We start from the raw sequence: 24,387 nt of genomic DNA on the forward strand, positions 1-24,387 counted from the left end.
CCGCCGTCCCCCTTACAGAGCCAGAAGCAAGAAGAGGTCCGGAAAATCGGCGGCAGAAGACATCAGTCTTCACCAAGGTAGCGCACAGCACTGCAGCTGTGCGCCATTGCTCCTCATGCACACTTCACACTCCGGTCACTGAGGGTGCAGGGCGCTGGGGGGGGGCGCCCTGAGCAGCAATAAAAACACCTTGGCTGGCAAATATATCACAATATATAGCCCCAGAGGCTATATATGTGATAAATACCCCTGCCAGAATCCATAAAAAAGCGGGAGAAAAGTCTGCGAAAAAGGGGCGGAGCTATCTCCCTCAGCACCCTGGCGCCATTTTCTCTTCACAGTGCAGCTGGAAGACAGCTCCCCAGGCTCTCCCCTGTAGTTTGCAGGCTCAAAGGGTTAAAAAGAGAGGGGGGGCACAAAATTTAGGCGCAATATTGTATATACAAGCAGCTATTGGGAAAAATTCACTCAATATAGTGTTAATCCCTAAATTATATAGCGCTCTGGTGTGTGCTGGCATACTCTCTCTCTGTCTCCCCAAAGGGCTGTGTGGGGTCCTGTCCTCAGTCAGAGCATTCCCTGTGTGTGTGCGGTGTGTCGGTACGGCTGTGTCGACACGTTTGATGAGGAGGCTTATGTGATGGCAGAGCAGATGCCGATAAATGTGATGTCGCCCCCTGTGGGGCCGACACCAGAGTGGATGGATAGGTGGAAGGTATAAACCGACAGTGTCAACTCCTTACATAAAAGGCTGGATGACGTAACAGCTATGGGACAGCCGGCTTCTCAGCCCGCGCCTGCCCAGGCGTCTCAAAGGCCATCAGGGGCTCAAAAACGCCCGCTCCCTCAGATGGCAGACACAGATGTCGACACGGAGTCTGACTCCAGTGACGACGAGGTTGAGACATATACACAATCCACTAGGAACATCCGTTACATGATCCCGGCAATAAAAAATGTGTTACACATTTCTGACATTAACCCAAGTACCACTATAAAAGGGTTTTATGTTTGGGGAGAAAAAGCAGGCAGTGTTTTGTTCCCCCATCAAATGAGTGAATGAAGTGTGAAAAAGCGTGGGTTCCCCCGATAAGAAACTGGTAATTTCTAAAGAGTTACTGATGGCGTACCCTTTCCCGCCAGAGGATAAGTTACGCTGGGAGATATCCCCTAGGGTGGATAAGGCGCTCACACGTTTGTCAAAAAAGGTGGCACTGCCGTCTTAGGATACGGCTACTTTGAAGGTACCTGCTGATAAAAAGCAGGAGGCTATCCTGAAGTCTGTATTTACACACTCAGGTACTAGACTGAGACCTGCAGATAGTGCTGCTGCAGCGTGGTCTGTAACCCTGTCAAACAGGGATACTATTTTGCGAACATAAGACGTTGTCTTATATATGAGGGATGCACAGAGGGATATTTTGCCGGCTGGCATCCAAAATTAATGCAATGTCCATTCTGTCAGGAGGGTATTAGAGACCCGACACTGGACAGGTGATGCTGACTTTAAAAGGCACATAGAGCCTTATAAGGGTGAGGAATTGTTTGGGGATGGTCTCTGGGACCTCGTATCCACAGCAACAGCTGGGAAGAAAAATTTTTACTTCAGGTTTCCTCACAGCCTAAGAAAGCACTGTATTATCAGGTACAGTCCTTTCGGCTTCAGAAATGCAAGCAGGTCAAAGGCGCTTCCTTTCTGCACAGAGACGAGGGAAGAGGGAAAAAGCTGCACCAGTCAGCCAGTTCCCAGAATCAAAATTCTTCCCCCGCTTCCTCTGAGTCCACCGCATGACGCGGGGGCTCCACAGGCGCAGCCAGGTACGGTGGGGGGCCGCCTCAAAAATTTCAGCGATCAGTGGGCTCGCTCACAGGTGGATCCCTGGATCCTTCAAGTAGTATCTCAGGGGTACAAGCTGGAATTCGAGGCGTCTCCCCCCCCACCGTTTCCTCAAATCTGCCTTGCCGACAACTCCCTCAGGCAGGGAGGCTGTGCTAGAGGCAATTCACAAGCTGTATTCCCAGCAGGTGATAGTCAAGGTGCCCCTACTTCAACAAGGACGGGGTTACTATTCCACACTGTTTGTGGTACCGAAACCGGACGGTTCGGTGAGACTCATTTTAAGTTTGAAATCCTTGAACACATACATAAAAAAATTCAAGTTCAAGATGGAATCGCTCAGGGCGGTTATTGCAAGCCTGGAGGAGGGGGATTACATGGTATCCCTGGACATCAAGGATGCTTACCTACATGTCCCCATTTACCATCCTCACCAGGAGTACCTCAGATTTGTGGTACAGGATTGCCATTACCAATTCCAAACACTGCCGTTTGGACTGTCCACGGCACCGAGGGTCTTTACCAAGGTAATGGCAGAAATGATGATACTCCTTCGAAAAAAGGGAGTTTTAATTATCCCGTACTTGGACGATCTCCTTATAAAGGCGAGGTCCAGGGAGCAGTTGTTGGTCGGAGTAGCACTATCTCGGGAAGTGCTACAACAGCACGGATGGATTCTATACATTCCAAAGTCACAGCTGGTTCCTACCACACGCCTACTGTTCCTGGGGATGGTTCTGGACACAGAACAGAAAAAAGTGTTTCCCCCGCAGGAGAAAGCCAAGGAGCTGTCATCTCTAGTCAGAGACCTCCTGAAACCAAAACAGGTATCGGTGCATCACTGCACATGAGTCCTGGGAAAAATGGTAGCTTCTTACGAAGCAAAATTCCATTCGGCAGGTTCCATGCAAGAACCTTTCAGTGGGACCTCTTGGACAAGTGGTCGGGATCGCATCTTCAGATGCATCGGCTGATAACCCTGTCTCCAAGGACCAGGGTATCTCTACTGTGGTGGCTGCAGAGTGCTCATCTTCAAGAGGGCCGCAGATTCGGCATACAGGACTGGGTCCTGGTAACCACGGATGCCAGCCTTCGAGGCTGGGGGGCAGTCACACAGGGAAGAAATTTCCAAGGACTTTGGTCAAGTCAGGAGTCGTCCCTACACCATAAATATTCTGGAACTGAGGGCCATTTACAATGCCCTAAGTTTGGCAAGGCCTCTGCTTCAAAACCAGCCGGTACTGATCCAATCAGACAACATCACGGCAGTCGCCCATGTAAACCGACAGGGCGGCACAAGAAGCAGGATGGCGATGGCAGAAGCCACAAGGATTCTCCGATGGGCGGAAAATCACGTCTTAGCACTGTCAGCAGTGTTCATTCCGGGAGTGGACAACTGGGAAGCAGACTTCCTCAGCAGACACGACCTACACCCGGGAGAGTGGGGACTTCATCCAGAAGTCTTCCAACTGTTGGTAAACCGTTGGGAAAGGCCACAGGTGGACATGATGGCGTCCCGCCTAAACAAAAAACTAGATATTGCGCCAGGTCAAGGGACCCTCAGGCAATAGCTGTGGACGCTCTAGTGACACCGTGGGTGTACCAGTCGTTTTATGTATTCCTTCCTCTGCCTCTCATACCAAAGGTACTGAGAATAATAAGAAAACGAGGAGTAAGAACGATACTCGTGGTTCCGGATGGGCCAAGAAGAGCTTGGTACCCAGAACTTCAAGAAATTATATCAGAGGACCCATGGCCTCTACCGCTCAGACAGGATCTGCTACAGCAGGGGCCCTGTCTGTTCCAAGACTTACCGCGGCTGCGTTTGACGGCATGGCGGTTGAATTCCGGATCCTAAAGGAAAAGGGCATTCCGGAGGAAGTCATTCCTACACTGATAAAAGCCAGGAAAGAAGTAACCGCAAACCATTATCACCGTATTTGGCGAAAATATGTTGCGTGGTGTGAGGCCAGGAAGGCCCCAACAGAGGAATTTCAGCTGGGTCGTTTTCTGCACTTCCTACAGTCAGGAGTGACTATGGGCCTAAACTTGGGTTCCATTAAGGTCCAGATTTCGGCTCTGTCGATTTTCTTCCAGAAAGAACTGGCTTCACTGCCTGGAGTTCAGACATTTGTAAAGGGAGTGCTACATATTCAGCCCCCTTTTGTGCCTCCTGTGGCACCTTGGGATCTCAACGTGGTGTTGAGTTTCTTAAAATCACATTGGTTTGAGCCACTTAAAACTGTGGATTTGAAATATCTCACGTGGAAAGTGGTCATGTTATTGGCCTTGGCTTCGGCCAGGCGTGTGTCAGAATTGGCGGCTTTGTCATGTAAAAGCCCTTATCTGATTTTCCATATGGATAGGGCAGAATTGAGGACTCGTCCCCAGTTTCTCCCTAAGGTGGTATCAGCTTTTCACTTGAACCAACCTATTGTAGTGCCTGCGGCTACTAGGGACTTGGAAGATTCCAAGTTACTGGACGTAGTCAGGGCCTTAAAAATGTATATTTCCAGGACGGCTGGAGTCAGGAAAACTGACTCGCTTTTTATCCTGTAGGCACCCAACAAAATAGGTGCTCCTGCTTCTAAGCAGACTATTGCTCGCTGAATTTGTAGCACAATTCAGCTGGAGCATTCTGCGGCTGGATTGCCGCATCCTAAATCAGTAAAAGCCCATTCCACGAGGAAAGTGGGCTCATCTTGGGCGGCTGCCCGAGGGGTCTCGGCTTTACAACTTTGCCGAGCTGCAACTTGGTCAGGGGCAAACACGTTTGCTAAATTCTACAAAATTGATACCCTGGCTGAGGAGGACCTTGAGTTCTCTCATTCGGTGCTGCAGAGTCATCCGCACTCTCCCGCCCGTTTGGGAGCTTTGGTATAATCCCCATGGTCCTTACGGAGTTCCCAGCATCCACTAGGACATCGGAGAAAATAAGATTTTACTCACCGGTAAATCTATTTCTCGTAGTCCGTAGTGGATGCTGGGCGCCCATCCCAAGTGCGGATTGTCTGCAATACTTGTATGTAGTTATTGCCTAACTAAGGGTTATTGTTGAGCCATCTGTTGAGAGGCTCAGTTATATTTCATACTGTTAACTGGGTGTAGTATCACGAGTTATACGGTGTGATTGGTGTGGCTGGTATGAGTCTTACCCGGGATTCAAAATCCTTCCTTATTGTGTCAGCTCTTCCGGGCACAGTATCCTAACTGAGGTCTGGAGGACGGGCATAGAGGGAGGAGCCAGTGCACACCAGATAGTACCTAATCTTTCTTTTAGAGTGCCCAGTCTCCTGCAGAGCCCGTCTATTCCCCATGGTCCTTACGGAGTTCTCAGCATCCACTACGCACTACGAGAAATAGATTTACCGGTGAGTAAAATCTTATTTTTTTCTTGCAATACCGATCCTGCGTGGCCACTCATCGGTATCGCAAGCTGTGTACACACGGTGCGATTTGCACTAAGTTTCCTTACTATTTTGACTATATAGTATGAGGAGTATAAGGTTTTATAAGCTACCATCGGAGCTTTCAGACCAGAGGAGAGAAAGGAGAGGAAGATAGCTACTTCTCCTCCCGCCTGGGTCCTGTGTCACTTGTTATCTAATATTAGTTTTAATGTAATATACACCATTGGTTTAAAATTAATATACACAATCCATACCTCCCAACATGACCCATTCCAGGAGTGACAAAAAAACTTCTATCTGGATTTCCCATCTCAATTTATGATTGCCATCACCTGTGGTGAAACACCTTTCTTATCAATTAAATAGTTTAACACAGGTGACGCCAATCATATATTAAGAGGGAAGTCTGCAATTTGTCTCTGCAGGAATGGGTCATGTTTGGAGGTATGCACAATCTAATATACATCTCCCTCCCCCTGGACCCCCTGCCTTAAGTGCCCCAGAGCCCTCCAAGGTTTAATCCAGCCCAGCTAGCATTCCCTAATATCAAAAGTATGACCAGGCATGCTGGGATATGTAGTTCCCCAGCAGCTGGAGGGCTACATGTTGAATACCCCTGCTGGATCTGGTATGGAATACCAGCTGACGGGATGCCAGCTGTCAGTATCTCGACAACGGCATCCCGCCTGCCAGAATACCAGCGTGGACTCACCAACTGAGTGGGAATAACGGGCGGGTGTTGGTATCTGACCGTCGGTATCCCGACAGCCGGCATTTTTACTGCATCCCCCTTGCTATATAGTCTTCACCAGATATCTGCTCCTGCAGTTTGCCCATTTCCTCTGTAAGATATGACCATTCCAGTAATTTTGGAGAACCTTTAAAAATAAATATATTTACTTGTTTATCTTAAAATTCTTTAAAAAGCTGAAGCTATATTTTTCTGTAAAGAACTCATGAGAAAGTGAAAGAAAAATGCCAAAAGCTATTGTGTACATCTTATAAGGGAATCCGGCGCTCACCATGCCAACTAACGGCGTGGGAATAGAATCTGCGCGAGCCACCGAGCCCGCTGCGTGGCGAGCGCAGCAAGCCCGCAAGGGTCTTTGTTGTGCTCCCCCCCCCCCCCCACCGGCATTCTGCGGCCAGGAACCCGGGGGGTTGGTATACGGACCGCTGGGATCCCCACCACCTGGTCACCCATCCCCTACCTCTTTAACAGTAAGCATTTGTCTACAATGCAGCATTGATTTTAAAATACAAAACACATTCATATTTCTATTACGTCCTAGAGGATGCTGGGGTCCACATTAGTACCATGGGGTATAGACTGGTCTGCCAGGAGCCATTGGCTCTTTAAGTGTTTGATAGTGTGGGCTGGCTCCTCCCTCTATGCACCTCCTACCAGACTCCGTTTAGAAAATGTGCCCAGAGGAGCCGGTCACAGGTAGGGGAGCTCTACAGAGCTTTTCTATAAAAGTTTATTTTTAGAGTTTATTATATTACAGGGAGGCTGTGGCAACAGCCTCCTTGCAGCGAGGGACTAAGGGGGGGGCGCAGTGTCCGCCCTGCGGGGTCTGAGCCACTGTCTCCGCTGACAGGACACTGTGCTCCAGAGGGGTCTGATTGTTCTCCGCCACAGGGGATCGCTCACCCCAGCAGCATGCCGCCACCCCTTGCAGAGCTGAAGAATCAGTGGCGAGTGAGACACCGACCCCCCTAGCAAGCGGGGGGGTCGGTGTGAAGATGACGGTACAGGGTAGGCCCGGAGATGGCTCAGCGGTACATGGTGTGGCGCTGTGAGGGGCGCCCTGAGCCAGCGCGACACCCAACACTGGTCCTGTCGGGGTCCCCGGATCTCAGCCAGCACTAATTCCTCAGGCCAGTATAATCCATGAAGAGCAAGAAGACCGTTATTAAGGGGGCGGAGCTTCTCAGAGCGGACCCAGCAGCGTTTCAGCGCCATTTTCCTGCCTGCACAGCGCTGAGAAGGAGAATCAGGTCCCTCCACAGCAACTCCAGCTATTTGTAAATGGTACCAGGGGGTTGCCGAAGGGGTAGTGGAGGCTGTAATACGACTGTGTGTCCTATTAAGGTGCACAGTCAGCGCTGACAAGGGGTCTCCCTTTGCTAAAAAGTGCTGTGTGTGGGTTGGCTCCAATCTCTGTCTCTCGCTTGCCATTCTTGGGGGGGAACTCTGCCCTCACCTGTGTGTGTAGAGTGTTTGGTGGTCTCCTTTAGCTATGTCCAGGGACACTGTGTCATATGCTGCAGAGGATTTATCCTCCCAGGATGATCCCATTCCATGTAATCAGGATTGCACTGGTTTAGCACAGATACCAGCAAGGGAGCCTGAGCGGTTTTCCTCTATCAAATCTTGGATTTCTCAGATATCTGACAGGGATGCAAGTAATGAATCTTCAACCCAGGTATTACAGAGCTCTATGGCAGTATGGCCGGTTTCTGGTACCTCAGGACGATCCGCTATATACCCCCATAAGCGTGCGCTTCTGCATGTCACACAAGACGACACGGATACCGATTCTGACACCACAGATGGTGAAGGGGATGTGTTGCGGGGGTTCGCATCTCTTGCAAAGGGGGTGCAGTTGATGATAGAGGCTATCAGGGAATGTGTTGAATATTAATGATATCACACCTGAGCAGGTTGAGGAGGCCTTTTTCACTGAAAATAAAAAAGCCTCGCTAACCTTCCCTGCATCAAAGGAATTGAATGCTATATTTGAGAAAGCATGGGAAAACCCTGAGAAAAAATTCCAGGTCCCTAAAAGGGTACAGGTGGCGTTTCCTTTCCCTGGGGAGGATAGAAAAAAATGGGAAAACCCACCGATTGTTGATGCATCTGTGTCCAGACTCTCAAAGAGGGTGGTTTTGCCTGTTCCAGGATCTACCGCCTTAGGGGCCATATTACGTCCCACTATTGCTAGTGCATGGATTGCAAAGGCTATAGTAAAGTGGTCGGCTACCTTACTTGAGGATTTGGATACGATGGATAAGGATGATGTTGCATTATTTTTACGCAACATACTATGATTCAGCAGGTTTTATGGTAGAATCCATGAAAGACCTGGGTTCCATGGCTGCGGGAATCTCTTCCATGTCTGTTTCAGCTTGTCGGGGACTGTGGCTGCGCCAGTGGTCGGCCGACGCGGAATCCAGAAAAAGTGTGGAGTCCCTACCCTATACAGGTCAGGCTCTCTTTTGGGAAGCTCTAGACCAGAGGTTCTCAAACTCGGTCCTCGGGGGCCTACACAGTGCATGTTTTGCAGGTCTCCTCACAGAATCGCAAGTGAAATAATTAGCTCCACCTGTGGACCTTTTAAAATGTGTCAGTGAGTAATTAATACACCTGTGCACCTGCTGGGTTACCTGCAAAACATGCACTGTGTGTGCTCCCGAGGACCGAGTTTGAGAACCTCTGCTCTAGATGCTTGGATATCCACGGCTACAGCGGGTAAGTCTCCGTTTCTTGCCTCAGCATCACCTGCTCCGAAGAAATCCTTCTCTTCACCTGCAACACAGTACTTTCAGCCTAACAAGCCTAGAAAGGCCAGACCGTCCAATACCTTCTTTAGGGGAGGTCGAGTTAAGTCCAAGAAACCTGCCGCTGCAGGTTCCCAGGAACAAAGGCCTGCTTCAGGTACGCCAAAGTCCTCCGCATGATGGTGGACCGCGCGGCCTGGAAGTGGGGCTGGTGGGAGCGAGACACTTCAGTCACGTCTGGGTATCATCCGGCCTGGATCCCTGGGTGACAGATATTGTATCCCAGGGATACAGGCTGGAATTTCAAAGTCTCCCTCCTCATCGTTTTTTCGAATCAGGCATACCAGCTCTGTTGGCAGACAGCACTGTACTACAAGAAGCTGTCCAAAAGCTGGTGGAGGCACAGGTCATTGTGCCAGTTCCTCCTCCTGCGCAGGCCACAGGTTACTATGCTAACCTTTTCGTGGTACCGAAACCGGATGGTTCGTCAGGCCCATTCTGAACCTAAAATCATTGAACCCCTTTCTAAAGGAGTCCAAGTTCAAGATGGAGTCTCTAAGGGCAGTGATATCAGGTCTGGAAGAGGGGAAATTCCTGATATCCCTGGATATCAAGAATGCATACCTCCACATTCTGATATGGCTGCTGCATCAGGCTCACCTCCGTTTCGCATTGCTGGACTGTCATTTCCAGTTCTAAGCCTGGCCATTCGGTCTCTCCACAGCACCAAGGGTGTTTACCAAGGTGATGGCAGAGATGATGGTTCTCCTCCGCAAACAAGGGGTGAACATCATTCCATATCTGGACGATCTGCTGATAAAGGCATTGTCCATGGAGAAGCTGCTGCAGTTCATTGTTCTCACAACACGCCTCCTCAAGAGTCATGGTTGGATTCTGAACCATTTGGAACCAAAAGTCACATTTGGAACCAACCCAGAGGTTGTCCTTTCTAGGAATGATCCTGGACACAGAAGTGCAGAAGGTGTTACTTCCACAGGAAAAGGCGTTGGTGATACAAACTATGGTCCGGGATGTCCTGAAGCCAGCGCGGGTGTCGGTTTATCAATGCATTCGCCTGTTGGGAAAAATGGTGGCCTCTTACGAGGCTCTCCAGTACGGGAGGTTCCACGCTCGGACCTTCCAACTGGATCTTCTGGACAAGTGGTCGGGATCTCATCTCCACATGCACCAGAGAATTTGTCTGTCACCGAAGGCCAGGATTTCGCTCCTCTGGTGGTTACAATTACCTCACCTTCTGGAGGGCCGCAGGTTTGGGATTCGGGAATGGGTCCTTCTAACCACGGATGCGAGCATTCAGGGATGTGGAGCAGTCACTTAAGGAGTAACTTTCCAAGGACGTTGGTCAAACCTGGAAGACTGTCCGCCCATCAACATCCTGGAACTAAGAGCAGTCCACAACAGTCTTCTTCATGCGGCCCCTCTTCTAAGAAATCGGGCCATCCAAGTGCAGTCGGACAACGTAACAACAGTGGCTTACATAAACTGACAGGGCGGAATGAAGAGCAGAGCGGCAATGTCAGAGGTGACAAGAATACTCCTCTGGACAGAAAAACACACGTTGACGCTGTCAGCCATCTTCATTCCGGGAGTAGACAACTGGAAAGCAGACTTCCTCAGCAGCCACGATCTCCATCCAGGGGAGTCGGGTCTCCATCCGGAGGTGTTCAAGGAAATAACAGACCTTTGGGGATTACCCCAAATAGACATGATGGCCTCTCGTCTCAACAAGAAGCTTCGGCGTTATTGTTCCAGGTCGAGGGACCCACAAGCAGTGGCAGTGGACGCCCTGGTGTCTCCGTGGGTGTTCCACTCAGTGTACGTGTTTCCACCACTCCCACTTATCCCAAGAATCCTAAAGCTCAGAAGGAGAACAAGGGTTCAAGCGATCCTCATTGCTCCAGACTGGCCGAGAAGGGCTTGGTACGCGGACCTTCTGAATCTACTGCAAGAAGAACCGAGGCCTCTTCCTCTTCGGGAGGACCTGCTGCAGCAGGGGCCGTTCGCCTATCAAGACTTGCCGCGGCTATGTTTGACGGCATGGAAGTTGAGCGCCTGATACTTGCTCGGAAGGGCATTCCGAAGAAGGTCATTCATACCCTGATACAGGCTAGGAAAGGGGTAAAGTCTAAACATTACCATCGTATTTGGAAGAAATATGTCTCTTGGTGTGAATCCAAGAAGTTTCCTACGGTGGAGTTTCAACTTGGACATTTTATCCTCTTCCTGCAAGCAGGTGTGGAAATGGGCCTGAGGTTGGGATCTGTGAAGGTCCAGATTTCGTCCCTATCAATTTTCTTCCACAAACAATTGGCTGCCCTCCCTGAGGCTCAGACTTTTTTGAAGGGAGTTCTGCACATCCAACCTCCCTTTGTACCGCCTACAGCGCCTTGGGACCTTAACGTGGTGTTGCAGTTCTTCCAGTCGGATTGGTTTGAGCCTCAACAGGAGGTTGAGGTCAAATTTCTTACATGGAAGGCGGTCACGTTGTTGGCCTTAGCTTCTGCTAGACGCGTGTTCGAAATTGGGGGCTTTATTCTGTAAAAAGCCCTTACTTGATCTTCCACGAAGATAGAGCTGAGCTCCGGACACGTCAGCAGTTTCTTCCGAAGGTTGTGTCGGCATTTCATATCAACCAACCTATTGTGTCAGTGGCTACTGACTCCTCAATTACATCAAAGTCTTTGGATGTTGTAAGGACTCTGAAGATATATGTGAAGAGAACTTCTCGTCACAGAAAGTTGGACTCTGTTTGTCTTATATGATCCCAAGAAAATTGGGTGTCCTGCTTCTAAGCAGATTATTTCTCGCTGGATTTGGTTCACTATCCAGCACGCTTATTCTACGGCAGGACTGCCGTGTACAAAATCTGTTAAGGCCCACTCTACTCGTAAGGTGGGGTCTTCCTGGGCGGCTGCCCAGGATGTCTCGGCATTGCAACTTTGCCGAGCTGCAACTTGGACTGGGTCGAACACTTTTGCAAAGTTTTACAAGTTCGATACTTTGGCCTCTGATGATCTGAAGTTCAGTCAATCAATTCTGCAGGAGCCTCCGCGCTCTCCCTCCCTTTCTTGGAGCTTTGGTACATCCCCATGGTACTAATGTGGACCCCAGCATCCTCTAGGACGTAAGAGAAAAGAGGATCCTTTTCTCGTAGTCCGTAGAGGATGCTGGGCGCCCGCCCAGCGCTTCGTTTTCCTGCAACTGTTATTTGGTTCGGTACTACTTTGCTTAGTTATGTATTGCATTGTTACTTGGTAAGTAATGTTTCAGCAGTTGCTGAATGTTTCAAGCTAGTTAGCTTTATGTGCCTTGTATGTGTGAGCTGGTATGAATCTCGCCAATATCGGTGTTAAATCCTTCTCTCAAAGATGTCCGTCTCCTCGGGCACAGTTTCTAGACTGAGTCTGGTAGGAGGGGCATAGAGGGAGGAGCCAGCCCACGCTCTCAAACTCTTAAAGTGCCAATGGCTCCTGGTGGACCCGTCTATACCCTATGGTACTAATGTGGACCCCAGCATCCTCTACGGACTACGATAAAAGGATTTACCGGTAGGTAACCAAAATCCTATTTCTCTAACGTCCTAAGTGGATGCTGGGGACTCCGTAAGGACCATGGGGAATAGCGGCTCCGCAGGAGACTGGGCACATCTAAAGAAAGCTTTAGGACTATCTGGTGTGCACTGGCTCCTCCCCCTATGACCCTCCTCCAAGCCTCAGTTAGATCTCTGTGCCCGAACGAGAAGGGTGCACACTAGGGGCTCTCCTGAGCTTCTTAGTGAAAGTTTTAGTTTAGGTTTTTTATTTTCAGTGAGTCCTGCTGGCAACAGGCTCACTGCATCGAGGGACTAAGGGGAGAAGAAGCGAACTCACCTGCGTGCAGAGTGGATTGGGCTTCTTAGGCTACTGGACATTAGCTCCAGAGGGACGATCACAGGCCCAGCTTGGATGGGTCCCAGAGCCGCGCCGCCGGCCCCCTTACAGAGCCAGAAGGCAGAAGAGGTCCGGAAAATCGGCGGCAGAAGACGTCCTGTCTTCAACAAGGTAGCGCACAGCACTGCAGCTGTGCGCCATTGCTCTCAGCACACTTCACACTTCGGTCACTGAGGGTGCAGGGCGCTGGGGGGGGGGCGCCCTGAGACGCAATAAAAACACCTTGGATGGCAAAAAATGCATCACATATAGCTCCTGGGCTACATGGATGCATTTAACCCCTGCCAGAATACATAGAAAAACGTGAGATAAGGCCGCCGATAAGGGGGCGGAGCCTATCTCCTCAGCACACTGGCGCCATTTTCCCTCACAGCTCCGTTGGAGGGAAGCTCCCTGGCTCTCCCCTGCAGTCACTACACTACAGAAAGGGTTAAAAAAGAGAGGGGGGCACTAATTAGGCGCAGTATTAACTATACAGCAGCTATAAGGGGAAAAACACTTATATAAGGTTATCCCTGTATATATATATAGCGCTCTGGTGTGTGCTGGCAAACTCTCCCTCTGTCTCCCCAAAGGGCTAGTGGGGTCCTGTCCTCTATCAGAGCATTCCCTGTGTGTGTGCTGTATGTCGGTACTTTTGTGTCGACATGTATGAGGAGAAAAATGATGTGGAGACGGAGCAGATTGCCTGTAATAGTGATGTCACCCCCTAGGGGGTCGACACCTGAGTGGATGAACTGTTGGAAGGAATTACGTGACAGTGTCAGCTCTGTATAAAAGACAGTGGTTGACATGAGACAGCCGGCTACTCAGCTTGTGCCTGTCCAGACGTCTTATAGGCCGTCAGGGGCTCTAAAGCGCCCGTTACCTCAGATGGCAGATATAGACGCCGACACGGATACTGACTCCAGTGTCGACGGTGAAGAGACGAATGTGACTTCCAGTAGGGCCACACGTTACATGATTGAGGCAATGAAAAATGTTTTACACATTTCTGATAATACGAGTACCACCAAAAAAGGGGTATTATGTTCGGTGAGGAAAAACTACCTGTAGTTTTCCTGAATCTGAGAAATTAAATGAGGTGTGTGATGATGCGTGGGTTTCCCCCGATAACAACTGATAATTTCTAAAATGTTATTGGCATTATATCCTTTCCCGCCAGAGGTTAGGGTGCGTTGGGAAATACCCCCTAGGGTGGATAAAGCGCTCACACGCTTGTAAGGGCTCTACCTTCGCCTGAGATGGCCGCCCTTAAGGATCCTGCTGATAGAAAGCAGGAGGTTATCCTAAAAGGTATTTACACACATACTGGTGTTATACTGCGACCAGCAATCGCCTCAGCCTGGATGTGCAGTGCTGGGTTGGCGTGGTCGGATTCCCTGACTGAAAATATTGATACCCTAGATAGGGACAGTATATTTTTGCCTATAGAGCATTTAAAAGATGCATTTCTATATATGCGTGATGCACAGCGGAATATTTGCCGACTGGCATCAAGTCTAAGCGCGTTGTCCATTTCTACCAGTAGAGGGTTATGGACACGTCAGTGGTCAGGTGATGCGTATTCCAAACTGCATTTGGAAGTATTGCTTTATTAAGGGGAGGAGTTATTTGGGGTCGGTCTTTCAGACCTGGTGGCCACGGCAACAGCTGGGAATTCCACGTTTGTACCCCAGGTCGCCTCTCAACATGAGAAGACGCCGTATTATCAGGCGCAGTCTTTTCGTGGACAAGCGGGCAAAAGGTTCCTCATTTTTGCCCCGTGACAGAGGGAGAGGAAAAAGGCTGCAGAAATCAGCCAGTTCCCAGGAACAGAAACCCTCTCCCGCCTCTGCCAAGCCTTCAGTATACGCTGGGGCTTTACAAGCAGAATCAGGCACGGTGGGGGGCCCGTCTCAATGAATTTCAGCGCGCAGTGGGCTCACTCGCAAGTAGACCCCTGGATCCTTCAGGTGATATCTCAGGGGTACAAATTAGAATTCGAGACGTCTCCCCCTCGCCGTTTCCTAAAGTCGGCTTTACCGATGTCTCCTTCTGACAGGGAGACAGTTTTGGAAGCCATTCACAAGCTGTATTCCCAGCAGGTGATAATCAAGATACCCCTCCTGCAACAGGGAACGGGGTATTATTCCACACTGTTGTGGTACCGAAGCCGGACGGCTCGGTGAGACCGATTCTAAATCTAAAATCTTTGAACACTTACATACAGAGGTTCAAATTCAAGATTGAGTCACTCAGAGCAGTGATTGCGAACCTGGAAGAAGGGGACTACATGATGTCTCGGGACATCAAGGATGCTTACCTTCATGTCAAAATTTACCCTTCTCACCAAGGGTACCTCAGGTTTATGGTACAGAACTGTCACTATCAGTTCAGACGCTGCCGTATGGATGGTCCACGGCACCCCGGGTCTTTACCAAGGTAATGGCCGAAATGATGATATTCCTTCGAAGGAAGTGAATTTTTAGTTATCCCTTACTTGGACAATTCCCTGATAAGGGTAAGATCCAGGGAACAGTTGGAGGTCGGTGTAGCACTATCTCAGGTAGTGTTGCGGCAGCACGATTGGATTCTCAATATTCCAAAATCGCACCTGGTTCCGACGACGTGTCTTCTGTTCCTAGGGATGATCCTGGACACAGTCCAGAAAAAGGTGTTTCTCCCGGAGGAGAAAGCCAGGGAGTTATCCGAACTAGTCAGGAACCTCCTAAAACCGAGCCAAGTCTCAGTGCATCAATGCACAAGGGTTCTGGGTAAAATGGTGGCTTCCTACGAAGCAATCCCATTCGGCAGATTCCACGCAAGAACTTTCCAGTGGGACCTGCTGGACAAATGGTCCGGGTCGCATCTTCAGATGCATCAGCGGATAACCCTGTCACCAAGGACAAGGGTGTCCCTCCTGTGGTGGTTGCAGAGTGCTCATCTTCTAGAGGGCCGCAGATTAGGCATTCAGGACTGGGTCCTGGTGACCACGGATGCCAGCCTGCGAGGCTGGGGAGCAGTCACACAGGGAAGGAATATCCAGGGCTTATGGTCAAGCCTGGAGACATCACTTCACATAAATATCCTGAAGCTAAGGGACATTTACAATGCTCTAAGCTTAGCAAGACCTCTGCTTCAAGGTCAGCCGGTGTTGATCCAGTCGGACAACATCACGGCAGTCACCCACGTAAACAGACAGGGTGGCACAAGAAGCAGGAGGGCAATGGCAGAAGCTGCAAGGATTCTTCGCTGGGCGGAAAATCATGTGATAGCACTGTCAGCAGTATTCATTCCGGGAGTGGACAACTGGGAAGCAGACTTCCACAGCACGACCTCCACCCGGGAGAGTGGGGACTTCACCCAGAAGTCTTCCACATGATTAAAAACTCGACAGGTATTGCGCCAGGTCCAGGGACCCTCAGGCAATAAGCTGTAGACGCTCTGGTAACACCGTGGGTGTGCCTGTCAGGGTATGTGTTCCCTCCTCTGCCTCTCATACCCAAGGTACTGAGATTGATAAGATGGAGAGGAGTAAGCACTATATTCGTGGTTCCGGATTGGCCAAGAAGGACTTGGTAACCGGAACTTCAAGAGATGCTCACGGAGGATCCGTGGCCTCTACCTCTAAGAAGGGACCTGCTCCAGCAAGGACCCTGTCTGTTCCAAGACTTACCGCGGCTGCGTTTGACGGCATGGCGGTTGAACGCCGGATCCTGAAGGAAAAAAGGCATTCCGGATGAAGTCATCCCTATCCTGATCAAAGCCAGGAAGGATGTAACCGCAAAAACATTATCACCGCAATTGGCGAAAATATGTTGCGTGGTGCGAGGCCAGTAAGGCCCGACGGAGGAAATTCAACTGGGTCGATTCCTACATTTCCTGCAAACAGGAGTGTCTATGGGCCTGAAATTGGGGTCCATTAAGGTTCAAATTTCGGCCCTGTCAATTTTCTTCCAAAAAGAACTAGCATCAGTCCCTGAAGTTCAGACGTTGTAAAAGGGGTACTGCATATACAGCCTCCTTTTGTGCCTCCAGTGGCACTTTGGGATCTCAATGTAGTTTTGGGTTCCAAAAGTCACATTGGTTTGAACCACTTAAATCTGTGGAGTTAAAATATCTCACATGAAAAGTGGTCATGATGTTGGCCCTGGCCTGGTCCAGGCGCGTGTCAGTATTGGCGGCTTTATCCTGAAAAAGCCCTTATCTGATTTTCCATTCGGACAGGGCGGAATTGAGGACTCGTCCTCAGTTTCTCCCCAAGGTGGTTTCAGCGTTTCACCTGAACCAACCTATTTGTGGTGCCTGCGGCTACTAGGGACTTGGAGGCCTCCAAGTTGCTAGACGTTGTCAGGGCCCTGAAAATATATGTTTCCAGGACGTCTGGAGTCAGGAAATCTGACTCGCTGTTTATCCTGTATGCACCCAACAAGCTGGGTGCTCCTGCTTCTAAGCAGACTATTGCTCGTTGGATTTGTAGTACAATTCAGCTTGCACATTCTGTGGCAGGCCTGCCACAGCCAAAAATCTGTAAATGCCCACTCCACAAGGAAGGTGGGCTCATCTTGGGCGGCTGCCCGAGGGGTCTCGGCTTTACAACTTTGCCGAGCAGCTACTTGGTCAGGAGCAAATACGTTTGTAAAATTCTACAAAATTGATATCCTGGCTGAGGAGGACCTAGAGTTCTCTCATTTGGTGCTGCAGAGTCATCCGCACTCTCCCGCCCGTTTGGGAGCTTTGGTATAATCCCCATGGTCCTTACGGAGTCCCCAGCATCCACTTAGGACGTTAGAGAAAATAAGAATTTACTTACCGATAATTCTATTTCTCATAGTCCGTAGTGGATGCTGGGCGCCCATCCCAAGTGCGGATTGTCTGCAATACTTGTACATAGTTATTGTTACAAAAATCGGGTTATTATTGTTGTGAGCCATCTTTCAGAGGCTCCTCTGTTATCATGCTGTTAACTGGGTTCAGATCACAGGTTATACGGTGTGATTGGTGTGGCTGGTATGAGTCTTACCCGGGATTCAAAATCCTTCCTTATTGTGTACGCTCGTCCGGGCACAGTATCCTAACTGAGGCTTGGAGGAGGGTCATAGGGGGAGGAGCCAGTGCACACCAGATAGTCCTAAAGCTTTCTTTAGATGTGCCCAGTCTCCTGCGGAGCCGCTATTCCCCATGGTCCTTACGGAGTCCCCAGCATCCACTACGGACTATGAGAAATAGAATTATCGGTAAGTAAATTCTTATTTTTTTTTCTATTAAAATGCATCCAAATAAATTATATATCTAATCTATATGTATATAATGTGTTCCAATTACACCACATTTCCCTTTCTTTACAGTTCTGTCATCTGTAAATGTGTTTTAACATATATAATAGTGAAGGATCAATAAAGTAAGTCAATAACCTTATCAAACTGTAAATAGAGCACACCTAGTAGAAATGCATTTTCAGCCAATGCATCATGCAACCCTAAATCCACCTTCTGTCAATAATATAATCACTGTAACTAGACTGTAGGCGGGCACATGCCCTTCATCTTTTTTTTTTTTTGTTCTCACCTTGCACCATCCTGGTCTTCAGCGCACCCCTCACGCAGCAGCTCTGATCTCACAGGGCACTGGGCAACTGACAGCTGTTGTCATTATCTGTCACTATAGAAAGAAATCCAGTTTGTTTTTCTCTCTGTGAATATACAGTACTGTATTATTTGTGTGTTTTACAGCCCCGTAATAGAGTGGCAGTGTGCAATGTGCAGGCACCACCCACACCACTGAGCACATGCAGTCATAAAACTGTGCCTATCAGGGCGGGTAGGCAGGACTGCTATCACTGGAATACTACTGCACGGCTCAGAGCGTCCTAGGGATGCTTGAAAGTGGCTGTACAGGCTGCAGGGTGCGTGGTCGGAGAAATAAAAATGTGGTTTAGTGTAGGAATGTTGGGGGTCATTCCGAGTTGATTGCTAGCTGAAGATGTTCGCTGCGGCGCAGTACGCACGCGTGACGTACTTTCACAGCGGCCGATGTGTTTTTACACAAGATCTAGCGAAGCTTTTCAGTCGCAATGGCAGCCGCAGAGTGATTGACATGAAGGGGGCGTTTCTGGGTGTCAACTGACCGGTTTCAGGGAGTGCTCTAAAAAACGCAGGCGTGCCAGAAAAAACGCAGGCGTGGCTGGGCGAACGCAGGGCGTGTTTGAGATGTCAAATCCGGAACTGAATGGTCTGAAGAGATCGCAGTAGGTCTGGAGCTACTCTAAAACTGCACAATTTTTTTTGTAGCCGCTCTGCGATCCTTTCGTTCGCACTTCTGCTAAGTTAAAATACACCCCCAGAGGGTGGCGCCTTAGCGTTTGCACGACTGCTAAAAACTGCTAGCGAGCGATCAACTCGGAATGACCCCCGTTATTGGCAGTTGACATGAGAAGTATTTAGCATCGAGTATATACATATCAGATACTGTATGATTTACCTAGCACTTTTTTTTTTATTTGAAAAAGGTTTCAGTACTCACTTTAAAGGTACAAGCTGATTTAAGATGTATAGTAGCTTCAGTTTTATGGATGTGTGCAGAAACTTAAATAGAAACAAAGAATTTGATGGCAGATAAGAACCCTTTTGAGTTGACCCATCTAGTCTGCCTTTTTTCTTGTATCCTTATGGCAACTTTAACCCTATTTCTGCTGCGGGGTAAACTGGGCTCCACAAGGATTAACATTGGAGTGTAGAGTAGGATCTTGATCCGAGGCACCAACAGGCTCAAAGCTTTGACTGTTCCCAAGATGCACAGCGCCGCCTCCTCTATAACCCCACCTCCTTGCACAGGAGCTCAGTTTGTAAGTTGGTGCCATTCAGTAAGCAGGCATACAACAGGAGGGCTGACTTTTGCAGCCCATAGATAGCTTTATTTGAAGAAAAAGAAAAGAAGATATGCTTTTACAGGCTTCAATGGCTGCAGTGTTAAAGGCACATAGACTTTCTTTGCTGCAGCTTCATCACCCCCATCGGCGCTGTCTACATCCGCGCCCTGGTTGCCGAGTAACTACAGCGGGAGCACATACACGCCGCTGACCTCCGGGATCGCGTGGCCGCAGGTACGGGGGAGGTAAGGGGTCTCTTTGGCTGCACTTTACCGCAATCCAGCGTGGCCGTGGGAGGCGGGCTGCGTGCGCGCTGACGTGGACACTGTTATTGGGCAGCCGCTTCACTAGCCACCAGGGACTTTAGGCACAGGTGTGGGGGTTTTTACTCTCCTAAATCCCTGTTTTCAGAGCCCGCAGAGCCCGGTGGGAATGTCAGCAGGGGGAGAAGGCCTAACCTGTAGCCCCTCCCGCAGCCCCAGGGCGCCATTTCTGTGAATGTTCCCGCCCTGGAGCTGCACATATCTCCCTCAGTAGCCATCACAAATGGAGCTGAGCTGTTCCTGGGACTGTTGGGGCAAAATTTCCTCTGTAAAGCCGCCTGATCGCCAGCGCTGTGCATTTTACAGGACACTTAAGTATTCTACCTGTCACTGGGACAGTGTTAGTTCAGAAAGAGTGCATACATTCAGGGTTGTGTGGTACAAACGCCGTGTGATATACATCCAGTATCTACTGTGCTTTGTTATATCTATTATTGACTGTACCACCAAGGGGACCCCCCTCTTCAGCTCATCACCCCCAAAGACAAGCATCTTCCAACCCGGGTGCTCTTGGCCAGCAACCGCACCGCAGCGTCCCTGCAACTGATCAGAGATCATCGGTGCCACGACTGGAGAAGAAGTGCTACGGCTGTGGGAAAATCGGACATCTGAGGATGAACTGTCCTGCATCCCAAGCACCCCAGACTCGTGCCCCAAATCCGAGTGCTGGAGCCCGGATCGCTTGTTTGACGAGAGGAGATGAGCCTACAGAGACTGTTCCCCCTCCAGTCAGTCCGATGGAGTGTGGCGAGAGACAGGTGCACTCTGCGGAGAGAGTCACCTGCATGGCCAAACAGCCCCTACACAACATGTGGAGGCACCTGCAGCCAGTCCACGTGGGACCCCTGCAGGGAGAGGGCCTAAGAGACTCTGGGGCCTCAATCACTGTGGTGAGCCCCCACCTTATAGATCCTGCTGCAGTATTGCAGGGTCGCACTGCCATGGTCACCCTGGCAGAAGGAACAGAGAGAGCGGTTCCCATGGCAAGAGTCTACCTGGACTGGGGAGCTGGACCAGAGTTGCGAGAAGTTGCCGTCATGGATGGTCTCCCAACTGATGTGGTCCTAGGAAATGATCTGGGTGGTGGGATCGTCACTACGTTTGTTGGCGCCATTCCCCGGAGTCAAGTTCCGAAACCACCGTTGACATCAGCTACTCCAGCACAGCCCAGCCCAGAGGAAAAGACTACAGCTGCTAGACAACTGCCAGCACAGCCAACTACAGCATCAACCAGCCCAGAGGAAAAGATTACAGCGGCTAGATCAGCACATCGACCCCGCATGCCTTTTGCCTCTGGTATGCCTACGTCCCCTAGCAACGCAGAGGATGTCGGTTCCAGCTCGTTTGATCCTGTGGGGGTGCCCAATGATGCTCCTGACCCAAGTGGTTTGCCAACTCCGGCGGTGAGTATGAGAAACCACACTGACTTTTCCATGACTGACCCCTACCAGACTGACCCTAGTAGTCCCCACCTAGATCCCCCTGTAGAGTGTCCCAATTTAGGAGAGATTGAGGGCCACAGGCAGGAGTTTAGGGAGGCTCAACTCTCTGACCCATCCCCGAAAGGCATGAGGCGCCACTCTGGCAGCGGCCTTGACAGGGTTGGGGCGGGAAGTTTGACCTGGCGGGAAGGGTTAAGGTACAGGGTAGCCAGGAAAGTGGGAGGGGATAGACCAGATAGGGAATGTGTCCAACTGGTCCCCTCAGGGAACGTTCCTGCGCAACCGGTGTCGGTTGCCAGCGAAACCCCTTTGGACAGTAACCCGGAGACGGACCGTACCCTGAAGTGCCTGCCACAGAGCTTACCCTGGTCTGGAATGTCGGATGACGCCCAGACCAACTGTAAGGCTGGTGCCATGCGTTGGCAGCCGGGGCACTCCAGCATTTGTGTTGTCTCTGGGCCTCTGCCCATAGGAGAACCCTTGCAGCAAGTTGCTGTGGACATAGCAGGTCCCCTGCCTGTGCACAGTAGATCGGGGAAGACACGCAGCCTCCCTGTAGTGGATGCCACACAGGATCCAGAGGCTGGTGGTCTGGCCGCCATCACTGTGGCACAGATAGCGGACGAGGAGGAAGGAGTAGGCCTAGGTGACAGGGTAGGTTTCCCAAGTCATAGGTCGACAGAAGAGGATTGGAGGGCAGGTCTGGCAGTTAGGGCAGACAGTTGCCAGATAGGTATGACGGAGGTGCAGTGCCTGGGGCACCATGTGGGAGGAGACAGGGGTAGGCCCAACCCAGAGGGGGTGGAGGCAACCAGAGGCTGTCCCCGACCCACATCACCCAGACCGGTACTGACCTTAGAACCTGTAAGGCCCTACGGACACGTTGTCATTGACTTTAGTCCTGTAGTGAACCCCTTGACAGAGATGGCTAGGAAGGGCATTCCCAAGTCAGTGGACTTTGCACCCGCTTGCGAGTTGGCATTCCAGTCATTGAAAGAGGCCCGGGTACCCGCTCCAGTGCGGATGGCGCACATTCTTGACCAGGACTGTGTGTTACGAACTATTGCGCCACTGCACGGACTGGGAGCAGTACCAAGCCAGAAAGAGCCATATGGTCAGGAGCATCCTGTGGCCTGTTTGAGCAGTATACTGCTATTGTGGGAGGTGGGGTATGCCACAGTTGGGACACCGTGGGTGGCACTTGTTTGTAACCGGCCCCCCACCGTGGTGACTTACCACCTACCTGTTAGGTGGCTGCAGCCTACCTTGGGGGAATTGGACAGACTTTTGTGGTGGCGCCTTGAACTTGGACTTCAGGTGGACTATCTGAACATTGTGCACCCACGAAGAGAGGCCCACTACACTATGGATGAACTGTCTAGGCCAGAGCCTACAACCCCCAGGTAGCGTCCCCTTCACCCCAACGGACTGCGGGACCAGGACCCAAATCGTTGGGACATGGGTCCCTGGTTGACCCGCTTGAATGGGGGGGAGAGGAGTGTGGCCGGAGGGACCCCAGCCACGAGGAGAATGGCCGCCTGCGGCACTGAAGGGGTTAACCCCTAGTGCCCGGCGCCATTCTACAGGACAATGGGCGCTTGGCGCCATATTTAAAAAGTAATGGGCGCTAGGCACCGTGTTTATAAAATGTTTAAAAACATGTATTTTTTAAGTGTGCCGTGGTCCCGGACCCCTCCGGAGACCACGGCAGTGAGGGCAGCCCCCGGCGCGCTCAGCAGAGTGTGCGCGCCGGGGGAGAGGGCAGCCGCTGACCGCCGGAGTCCGGGAGCTCCGCTCCCGGAAGCGGTCGGTGAAGCCCCGGGCGCACTGGAGTGTGCGCGCCGGGGAGAAGGGAGAGCCGCCGCTGGGGGCCTGGGAGCTCTGCTCCCGGCGCCTCAGCCCAGCACGGGTGGCCAGCCGCAGCAGCCGGGACGGACGTCCCGGGCTGCTAGCCGGCGAGGGGGGGTGCGCCGCAGCCCGGCTTCCCGCCGGACGCTGCGGCGAGGCACCACGGATCAGCGCCGCACACAGGGGACCGGGCTAGCCGGCTCCCTGCGTGGCGAGCCCACCACAGGCGCCGCTCATGGGGGACCGGGCTAGCCGGCTCCCTAGCGGCGTGGGTGCAGTTAGGCTGGTAAGCGCTGGGGTCCGGGAGCTCCGCTCCCGACGCCTCAGCGCTGAAACGAGCCAGAGTCACGGCGGCCGGGACAAGTGCCGGGCTTCAGTACAGGGGGGTGCGCCGCTGCGTGCGGCGAGGCCACGGAGTTAGTGCCACACTGGGGGGACAGGGAGAGCCAGTTCCCTGGACCCCAGTGGCAGGCAGGCAGGGTGGGGGAAGCCAGCCCCATACCTCCAGCACTGAGAGAGCCCTAGCAGCCAGGCTGCAGGGCTAGGGGAGCCAGAACAGACAGGGTCCTAGCAGCCAGGCTGCAGGACTAGGACAGTATTCCACAAACCAGACATTGTGTAAAATGTAGAAAGTACAGTGTGTTGTAAGGCACTGCAGTGCCTAGGTATGTGGAGCCTGTGCAGGCTCAGAGTGTATTTAAATGTATAAACATGTACAGTGTGATTTAAATGTAATGTATTTAAAGGTAAATTGCACTTACTTGGTTGTGTGTCCCAGGAGGGGGGAATCCATGGCTGTGCAGGCTGATGGATTCTCCCAGACCTTTTCCCCAAAAACGGAATGCTTTCCCATCCAGCCTCACACTTCCAAGGGGCACAGGGAGAGAGAGAAGCAGCTCAGCTATGAAACAAGCTGAGTGGTTTCTTGGAGCTCCATGGAGATCACTCGTAGTGGCCAAGGAAACCTGGACCGGGGAGCCAGGCTGCCCAGCTCTGGAGCCCAAATCCAGGCTGCAGGCAGTGAGATGGGTCCCGGGCAGGTTTCTGGAAGTCAGTTTAGGAGGGAAAACTTTCCCCCAGCCAGACTGAACGGCACCGGGGAGTATCCTGATTCTCCAAGGTGGGAGAGTCAAAGGAGACCGACCACTCCCCACTGTCCATAGGGGACAATGTTAGGTGTGCATGAGACCAAGGCATGCACAGCTCATGGGTAAACATTGATT

Source organism: Pseudophryne corroboree, chromosome 3, assembly GCF_028390025.1.
Source record: "Pseudophryne corroboree isolate aPseCor3 chromosome 3, aPseCor3.hap2, whole genome shotgun sequence".
NCBI lineage: Eukaryota > Metazoa > Chordata > Amphibia > Anura > Myobatrachidae > Pseudophryne > Pseudophryne corroboree.